The 10,352-nt window shown below is 42.5% G+C and overlaps 1 pseudogene; it reads left to right on the top strand.

Moving 5' to 3' along the window:
* Nucleotides 1-1,198, top strand: part of LOC102864998 — a 4,170-nt pseudogene extending 2,972 nt beyond the window's left edge.
* Nucleotides 1,199-10,352: the final 9,154 nt, after the last annotated feature.

Here is a 10,352-nt window from a genome sequence, read left to right on the forward strand (position 1 = left end):
TAGCATGGGTGTTTATGGGCAGGAGTCTGGAGGATTTCTGGACCAGGAGAGAACCGGAGCATGAGTGGCTCTGATAACCGGGGCAGGGAAAGAGGGGGATTTGATCGAGGAGGCATGAGCAGAGGTGGGCGGGGAGGAGGATGCGGTGGAATGAGCAGCGCTGGAGAGCGAGGTGGCTTCAATAAGCCTAGTGGACCCCAGGAGGAAGGACCAGATCTTGATTTAGGCCCATCTGTAGACACAGATGAAGACTCTGACAACAGTGCAATTTATGTGCAAGGATTAAATGACAGTGTGACTTTAGATGATCTGACAGACTTTTTAAGCAGTGCGGGGTTGTTAAGATGAACAAGAGAACTGGGCAGCCCATGATCCATATCTACCTGGACAAGGAAACAGGGAAGCCCAAAGGCGATGCTACAGTGTCCTATGAAGACCCCCCCACCCCGATTGCCAAGGCTGCTGTGGAGTGGTTTGATGGGAAGGATTTCCAAGGGAGCAAGCTTAGAGTGTCTCTTGTGCAAAAGAAGCCACCCATGAACAGCATGCGTGGTGGAATGCCACCCCGTGAGGGCAGGAGCATGCAACCGCCACTCCGTGGAGGTCCAGGGGGCCCAGGAGGTCCTGGGGGACCTATGGGTCACATGGGAGGCCATGGAGGAGACAGAGGAGGCTTTCCCCCACGAGGACCCCGTGGTTCCCGAGCGGACCCATCTGGAGGAGGAAACGTCCAACACCGAGCTAGACATTGGCAGTGCCCCAATCCGGGTTGTGGAAACCAGAACTTCACCTGGAGAACAGAGTGCAACCAGTGTAAGGCCCCCAAGCCTGAAGGCTTCCTCCTGCCACCCTTTCCCACCTCCGGGTGTTAACCACGGCAGAGGTGGCCCTAGTGGCATGTGTGGCGGCAGAGGTGGCCTCATGGACCGTGGTGGTCCAGGGGGAATGTTCAGAGGTGGTCGTGGTGGAGACAGAGGTGGCTTCTGTGGCGGCCGGGGCATGGACCAAGGTGGTTTTGGTGGAGGAAGACGTGGGGGTCCTGGAGGCCCCCCTGGACCATTGATGGAACAGATGGGAGGACGAAGAGGCGGCCGCGGAGGACCCAGGAAGATGGATAAAGGAGCACCGCCAGGAGCACAGAGACCCGCAGAGCTGCATTGACTACCAGATTTGTTTTTTAAACCAGAAAATGTTTTAAATTTATAATTCCATATTTATAATGTTTGCCACAACATTATAATTATCCCTTGTCTGTACTTTAGTATTTTTCACCATTTGGAAGGAAAAAAACCCACAAAACATTAAAAAAAGTTAAACGGTAAAAAAAAAGTGTTAAAGAGAAAGTATACATTTTGAGGACTAAAGTGAGGTGACTGAAGGCAAACGAAATGTTAAAAAGTTGTGGTTCAACTGAATATATTATGATACATCAATATTATATGGCTTGTTAATTATTCATATGAAGAGTATGTTGTTGTTGTTGATTGCCATCGAGTCAAAAACAACTCATAGCGACCCTATGAACAAAAGACCTGAAGTCTTTCTAGAACTATCATCATTTCTCAAAGTTCATAGAGTTTCCAGAGGCATGTTGTTTAGGACGTGGATGCCACTCCTGCTTCCAAATGAAGTAAGTATATGTATTCACATATCTGCTGAACATCAACAGTAATTTATTCAGTTATCATTATAAACTTTTAAGTTTTACATATCCCGTTTTGTCATAGGGCAAATCATATGTTGTTGATATCCTGCTTTGTCATAGGGCAAATCATATGTTGTTGATAGATGCCATCGAATAGAGTAGAACTTGTAGTGACCCTATGAACAGATTTGAACCCAATTCTATCCTGAGCCTAAAGTATGCTTTTTAAATACCTTTCTAAACAATCAACTTAAGCTTTAGAGTAGTTTTAACATTTCCGTGAAAGTGACAGAGGAAGAATTCAACCACGGAGCTTGACTCCAAAGCCTACACACTTGTCCACTAGGCTACACACCTGAGGACAGGCAAAGTGTAGAGAGGGTCACAGAGTTACCTTTCTGTACTGCATATGATCTTTGTAAACATTGCTTTGTTTACTCAGTTGTCCTTTCCAGCTCATGTCCCAGGCTGAGATGAAGGAAAGAGCCTTTGTTTACTACCAGGGATCATACAGAGAGGTAAATTGACTCGTTGATGGCAACAATGGGTTTAAATACTGGAAAAACTGTGAGGCTGGTGAAGGATTGGGCAGGGTTCTGTTCAGTTTTGCATCGGGTCACAATTAATTGGATCAAGAAAATCTACTGTCAGGGACCTCTCCAGAGTACTGAAAAGCAATGATGTTAGTCTAGAAACGAAGGGGTGCCTAATCCAAGTCATGGTCTTCACAATTACTTGCTATGCATCAGAGAGCTGGGCAATGACTAAGGGCGACAGAAGAAGAAACGATGCCTTCAAGTTGTGGTGCTGGAGAAGAGTCTTGAACATACCATGGACTGCCAAGAAAACAAATAGATGTGTCTTGGAGAGAGTGAAACCAAGTTTCTCCTTGGCAGCTAGGATTTTGAAGCTCTGCCTCACATACATTGGGCACATAGCCAAGAGAGACAGGTCCTTGGAGAAGGACATCTTGCTTGGAAGAGTGGAGGGACAGCACAGGAGAGGGAGACTCCACATGAGATGGATTGATACAGTAACTGGGGAAATGGGGATTGTTGTGTTGGAATTAGCGAGACTGGCTCAAGACAAGGCAGGGTTGAGAGTTGTACATAGGGTAGCTACGGATCATAGGTGACTCAACGGCACATAACAACAGCAACAAGATGACACCTAACAACAACAACCAGGGGTCAAACACTGTGCTAGGTACTTTGTTTCCATTGACTAATCTGTGCAATGATCCTTAGGGGAATCTGTCATAATTCCCTTTTACTTCTAAGAAAGCAAGTTCAGAGACCTTGAGCTCAAGGCCTCCCAGCTGGTCAGGGGTCACCTACTCCTGCATGTAAATGTAACTGGCAGAGTAATGAATGAAACCATGAAGGCCTGCTCACCAGAGCCAAGGATAGGAATCTGGAGATGCCCCCTGGGAGACCTAGCTGTTGGGGGGAGTTTCTGAAAGCCAGGCAGAAAATATCTGTACCATAACACAAGGAGTGAGAGTGAATGGGGAGAGCAACAGTATTTTAAAAACATCCGTCATCATTGACCTTTGCCGCATACTGAATACTATGCACAGTTATCTCGTATCTCATCTCATGCCTTCATCAGACATCATTAGTCCATTTTACAGATTAGGACACTGAGGCTCAGAGTGGTTTTGTGACTTGCTGAATGTTATCCAGTAAGTAACCCTCTGTGGCAGCACTGGGCATCCCTGGAGCCAGCACCCTGCATCTGGAGGGTTGGATCCTGTGTTTCTAAACACTGGAGAGAGAGGGGCTGGGCTGGTGCACCCACACAGGCTCTGGAGGCTCGTGGTTCTAAACAGCAGCAGCACAACTGGTGGGAGACAGCAGCCCAGCTCCCCACTAATTGTCCCCCTTTGTGCTGTTCACTTAAGGACTCAGAAGAAACCAATCTTTGTATCTTTTCATGGTTAAAATTCTACATGGAAAAGAAACCTCAAAGCAGCCACCAAGCTGGTCTTTGTTGGGTTTCTAGGCAGTAGGGGTGCTGCATCTCAACACTTAGTGCTTCGAGAGAAAGGGCCTCGGTTATTCAAAGCAGAGCTTAACAAGAGCCTTTTTCTCCTGAGTTCTGGCAATTTCGGACTCACTTTTAATCCCCGGAAGAAACGCTGGATCCTTTTTCTCTTCCACGGCGTAACTTTGTTCCTTTGAGTTCCCAAACTGTTGGTGGACACATTTGCAGGAGGAGCTGGGCAGTCCATATACTCGAACCTGTTCTCATCAAGTCAGCCTGGTTTCCAGAACGTCAGAACCTCAATTTTTCAAATTCTTTCATGCACTAATTCTTTTTTAATTCAGTATCCAAAAAAACAAAGTAATAGGTACACTAGTCTGAGAAGCAAATCTCAATGACATTCCTCCAGAACAAGCCCAGGCAGATTTCTGAAGAAGCTGCTGTGTGGGAACTTTGGCTCCATGTGATTGTCTTAAAAGAGCATAGATATCTTGAAAGAAAATCCAGAAGCAGATGCCTGGAGTCCTCCAGAAACCCTCCCCCAGGTGGACAAGGGGCTACTTCCATTAATGAAGAATAAACAGCTTCTAGCAGCAAAGACAACATGCCATCTCTGCGCCTGAAAGTTAAGGGACCAACAACCGTTATCATCATCATTAAAGGCGACATTTCTAGAACAGTTTGAATGGACTAGGTTCTGCCCAAGGCATGTGGCATATTTCATCAAAAACTCAGACTGTCTGATGAGGAGGGAGTGTCTCCTTCTATCTTTAGATGAAGAAACCTAAGCCCAGAAACTCTAAGGGGTCAAAACAAAACTGTCAGACCCTCCAGCCTGAGACACTATTTGTTGTTATTGATTGGAGTCTATCATTGTTGTTTGTTCATTGTGGTGGTGGTGATGGTGTTTTGTTTTCCTCCTCCAACAATCTGGAGGCCAGCCCAGATCGATCCAGGACTCAGCTAAAGAGAAGAACTATGAGCTTGAACATGAGACTGTGACATTGCCCTTGTTGTTGTTAGGTGCCGTTGAGTATGAATAACCCTCTGAACAACAGATCTGCCCCTGTCCTATCCCGTGCCAACCTCGTAATCTCTGACACACTTGAGCCCATTGCTGCAGTCACTGTGTCAATTCATGTCATTGAAGGTCTTAATTTCTTTCACTGATCTTCCACTTTTCCAAGCATGATGTCCCTCTCCACAGAATAGCCTCACCTAGTAACATAACCAAAGTATTGGAGATAAGGCTTCACCCATTTCCTTTGATTCAGCAGTTCCACTGAATATCTTCCCTACAAAAGTAAAAATTCCCTTCAGGAGACAAGTAGACATGGGGAATGATGTTTGTGCAACACTGTCTGCCATCAGGGAAACATTCACAGGTGTGAATCAGAGAAATAAGCCAGGAGCAGTTACATTAGCAATTACCAGATGGATGAATGTTCCAAAAGTAATGTATTTAAATTTTAAAATGCAACCTGCAGGACATTTTTACATTTTCACATATATCTGCTTACATATAGTTTAGAAGGAGGTAGCAGTATCCCAAGAAGTTCATAAAGATGACGTTCTCCATCCAACATCAGTGAGGAGCATCCAGAGCCTTAAAAACTTGTGCGTGATCATACATCGATGGGTTTCTCCCTGACTGAAGCAAAGGAGAAAGGAAAACTGAAGACTCAAGGAAGCAATTTGTCCGCAGGATGACTGAACCATGATGATGTTGTTGTTGTTGTTGTGTGTTGTCGAGTCACCTGCGACTCATAGTGACCCTATGTACAACAGCCCTAAACCCTGCTCTATCCCATGCCAACCTCACTGTCTCCAACACACCTACCCCCATTACTTCAGTCACTGAATCAATCAACCTAATAGAGGGTCTTCCTCTCCTGTGCTGTCCCCCCACCTTCCCAAGCATGACAACCCTCTCCAAGGACTGATCCCTCCTTGCAACATGTCCAAAAGATGTCAGACGAAGCTTCAGAATCCTTGCCTCCAAGGAGCAGCCTGGTTTAACCCTCTCCAGGTCGAACCTATTTGTTCTCATAGCAGTCCATGGTATATTCAGTACTCTTCTCCAGCACCACAGCTCAAAGGCATCAATTCTCCTTCTATCATCCCTAGTCACTGTCCAGCTCTCTGATGCATAACAAGTGATTGCAAAGATCATGGCCTGGATCAGGTGCACCTCAGTATACTGAAAAGGACAATCATAGCCTTCTCTAACCTGAGACCAGAACTAAATGGTGCCCAGCTCCCAGTACTTTACTGTGACCAGGAATGTAATAGAAGTTCCTGGTTAGTTTTTCTTCATGTTGTTAGGTGCCATTGAGTACAGCTCAATGGCCTAGAGCCTGCCCTATCCTGTGACATCCTCATCATCTCTGACACACTACAGCCTATTGCAAAAGTCACTATGTCAACCCATCTTCTTGAGGGCCTTCCTACATCTTTCCCAGCATGATGTCCCTTTCCAAGGAAGAGCCAAGCCTAGTTACCTGTCTAAAGTGTGAAAGATGAAGAGTTCACATATCTCCTCTAAGGAGCACTTTTCCCAAGACATATCTGTTCAATAGAATATCAATCAATGGGATCTTCAGTGCTCTTCTCCAACACAACTCAAAGACATCAATTCTTCTTCTTTCATCTTTACTCATTGTTCAGCTTTCTGATGTGTACAGGTACAAAGTGACATCATTACTTTTCAGCATTTTTGAGAGGTCTCTGATAGCAGACTTGCCCAATGCAATATGTCCCCTGGTTTCCTGACTGCTGGTACCAGGGGTATTGACTGTCAATACAAACAAGTTGTTGTGTAATGTCAAATTGGAACCAACCCATAGCTGACCCTCTGGTGAGTTTTCAAAGATAGTAAATTGCATAGGAGAAGAATATCCATCTTTCTCCTGTGAAGCATCTAGTGGATTCAAACCATATCCCTTTAGGATTGCAATGAAGCTTTTTATTGCTAGGCCACCAGAGTGCCAAGAAACAAAAAAAAAAGAGTGAATGAAAAGATGTAAACTAAATTCTGGTTAAAACAATAAATCAAACTTAGTGGTACATTGGCAGAGGACCTCCAGAAGTTCAAACTCTGTTTAGAAGAGGCCTTGCCACCAGGTATATCATTGCTGATGCCAGATGGATCTTGGTTGAAAGCAGGGAATACCAAAAGAATGTCTATCTGTGCTTTATTGACTATGTGAAGACATTTGAAAGCAGGGAATACCAAAAGAATGTCTATCTGTGCTTTATTGACTATGCGAAGACATTTGAAAGCAGGGAATACCAAAAGAATGTCTAACTGTGCTTTATTGACTATGTGAAGACATTTGACTGTGCGGATGACAAAAACTATGACTAAGATTAAAAAGAATGGGAATCTCGGAAGACTTAATTGTTTTCACATGAAATCTGTACCTAGAACAAGAACTGTTGTCTGAATGAAACAAGGGAACACTGCATGGTTTAAAATCAAGAAGGATGTGTGTCAAGGTTGTATCCTTTGTCCATACCTTTTCAATGTCTATGCTGAACAAATAATTTGTGAAGCTGTACTCTGTGGAGAGGAACACGACATCAGGGTCAGAGAAGAGTCATCACCAACCTGCCATATGTAGGTGACACAACCTTACTGAAAATTAGAAGGACCTTAAATACTTGTTTAAGAAGATCAAAGAATAAAACCTTCGATGTAGATTACAACTCAACACCAAGAAAACAACTTTATGGACTTTGTAAGTAAAGCAGTATAAAAAAAAAAAAATAAATCTCTTCACCATCCATCATGATGCGGCTAATCAGCCCAGAGGTGAGACTCTATGTTTTCTTGATGTTGAACTTCAATCCTTACTGAAGGCTGCAGTTTGACCAATAGCATTCTTAAGTATTGCAACTCTAGGCTAGAATTTGTTCTTCAGTTCCTTCATCTTAAGAAATGCTGAGCAAGTTCATCCCTTTAGATTTTCCAACTCCAGCTCTTTGCACATTTCTTCATAATACTTTGCTTTATCTCCTCAAGCTTCCCTTTGAAATATTCTGTTCAGCTCTTTAACTTTCTGCTTTCTTCTCTCTGCTTTGGTTTCTCATTGCTCTGGTGCAATATTCAGAGTTTCTTCTGATATCCATCTCAGTCTTTTCTTCCTCCTCTTAGTAATGCCATTTTACATTCTTCTTGGATGTTATGCATGATAACCTCCCACAGCTCACTTGGTCTTAGTTCATTAGTGTTCAAGGCCACAAACTTGTATTTCAGAAGGTTTTTTTAATTCAGGTGGGATAGATTCAAGCTCAAATGTTGGTTCTTGTGGATTTGATTTAGTCTTCTTTAGCTTTAGTTTGAATTTGCATTTGAGTACTTGATAGTCTGTTCCACAGTTTGCACCTGGCCTAGTTTTCACAGCTGATATTGAGCTTCTCCAATTTTTCCTTTTATAGGTATAATTGATCTGATTCCTGTGCATACCATTAAGTGAAAGGTATGCATATAGTCACCATTTATGTTTCTTATCAAATATATTGAATAAATCATTGATTGTGCAGAACTCTTTCTATATCTAGCCTAATTTCTGGCATCAAGTCCATGTTTTCTGACTACTGATCTTTCTTCCTTGTTCCCAACTTTGGCATTCCAGTCACCCATTATTATTATTAATGCATCTTGATTGCATGTTCAATCAATTTCTGACTACAAAAGTTTATAGAAATCATCTATTTCCTCTTCTTTGGCTGTTGGTGGTGGTGCATATGTTTGAATGACAGTGGTATACAACAGACGTCCTTGTATGTGTGTGGATATTATTCTGCTGCTCACATCATTGTAATTCAAGATGGATCTAGAAATGAACTTTTTAACTATGAAAGGAACCCCATGTTTCCTCACCTTTTCATCTCTGGTGTAGTAGATTGCCTGATTCAAAATGCCTCATGCTAATCCATCTTATTTCATCAATATGTATGTCAATATTTATTAAAAAACCTAAATGACAACTATACTCGTGGTGCTATACATGACAGAATGCACAGGAATCAAAAAATTACACCTGTGAAAAAAGAGTGTGGAGAAGCTCAACATCAGTAGTTAAAGCCATCAATTACTCCACATGCAAGCTCCTAAGGAACTGAAAATTAAGACAAGTCCACAAGAGCCAAAATACAGCCTTGAACTTAACACATCTGAGTTTAGAAACCATCTTGCTGAAGATTCTTTTTTAAAAAAAAAATAACTGGAACAGTGCATTAACTGACTCATAGCTGACCCTCTAGTGTGTTTTCAGAGATTGTAAATCACTTGAGAGGAGATTGCTTATCAGCGAGTGGATTCGAACCACCTGCCTTTGAGTTGGTATCAGGACTCCTTACCACTAAGCCACCAGGACTCCCTAAAGGTCCCTCTATTAATGCATACATGAGTTATTTCAACCTTTAGGTTGCAAATAATACTGAAATTAATAGCTTACACATTCACTCTTTTTCTTTTTCAAGTCTATGCTTTATTAGGTTTTGAACTTGTTGGGTTACTCAAATCCTTCAGTTCTTTCATCCTCCACACTTCAGTTCATTGCTGGGATCCTCTCATACCTGTGAAGAATGATCAAAGGGGAGGGCAGAACATGTCCCCAAATTCCCTTGCCCTACGTATCTTGAAGCTGCTTCCAGCTCAATTCTCTCCCAACACTTTTCTACACTTTTCCCAGTACAGACCTACACACCAGTAAACCAAAAGCCCACTGCACTAGAGTTTATTCCAGTTCATGGCAACCCTACATCAGGTTTCCAAGGCTCTAGTTTATTAGAGAAGCGGACTGCTTAATCTTTCTTTCACAGAACAGGTGAAGTATTAGAACCTCCAACCTCTTGGCTAGCAGCTTAACACATAATGCACTACTAGGTTCTCTTGGTGCATATTCTGGATTACATGGTGATTAATAAGCATACCATAGATGAACCATCGCCGCTCTTTATGTGAAATCACAATCCATGTTAACCAACAGGTGGCGCTGTCTCCCACGTTTCGATGACTAGGAAATAATCTACTCAAGAAAGGAACATTTTTTAGATGACCTTAAGGGTGACTTTTCATAGGCTCATCCACTTCACTCTCTGCAATTTTGCATCAGGAACATACTTTGTAAAATAATTCTAAATTTAATAACATAATAACCAGTGCCAACAGCAGGGCTAAGCACTTAACACAAGATTCCTAACAGCCCAGGGCATGATTTCCATTTTCTCTGGCTTCTCATTTTTCTGTCCTTTTCCATGTGGTCAGTGTTTTGTTTAATTCATATTTCCCACTGTATATTGGAATACAGATTAATGTAATTACTGCAATTGTGGGCCTTTTGATCAGAGTTATGTTCCAAATGTAATTCTAGGGGTCATCATCCCATGAAGAGTGTTGGGAAAGTTTGGAAACAAATAGTGGTAATATTATGGCTTCAAAACAGGATAAATTTAAATAATATCACTGAACTGTGTATATAATAAAGGACTTTGACATACAGTGTTGTTGTTGTTACATACATTGAGTCAGAATTTATTCCTAGCTGACCCTCTAGAGGATTATCAGAGGAAGTAAATCACACAGGAGATGGGCCAACTTTCTTTTGAAAAGCAGTTGGTGGATTTGAACCATTTTACTTTGGATTGACAGCGCAACTCCTTACCACTAGGCCCAGAGATAGATAGGTAGAAGATAGATGATAGATGATAGATA

Source organism: Elephantulus edwardii, unplaced genomic scaffold (assembly GCF_000299155.1).
Source record: "Elephantulus edwardii isolate Elephantulus edwardi_28Jun2011 unplaced genomic scaffold, EleEdw1.0 scaffold00064, whole genome shotgun sequence".
NCBI classification, from domain to species: Eukaryota; Metazoa; Chordata; class Mammalia; order Macroscelidea; family Macroscelididae; genus Elephantulus; species Elephantulus edwardii.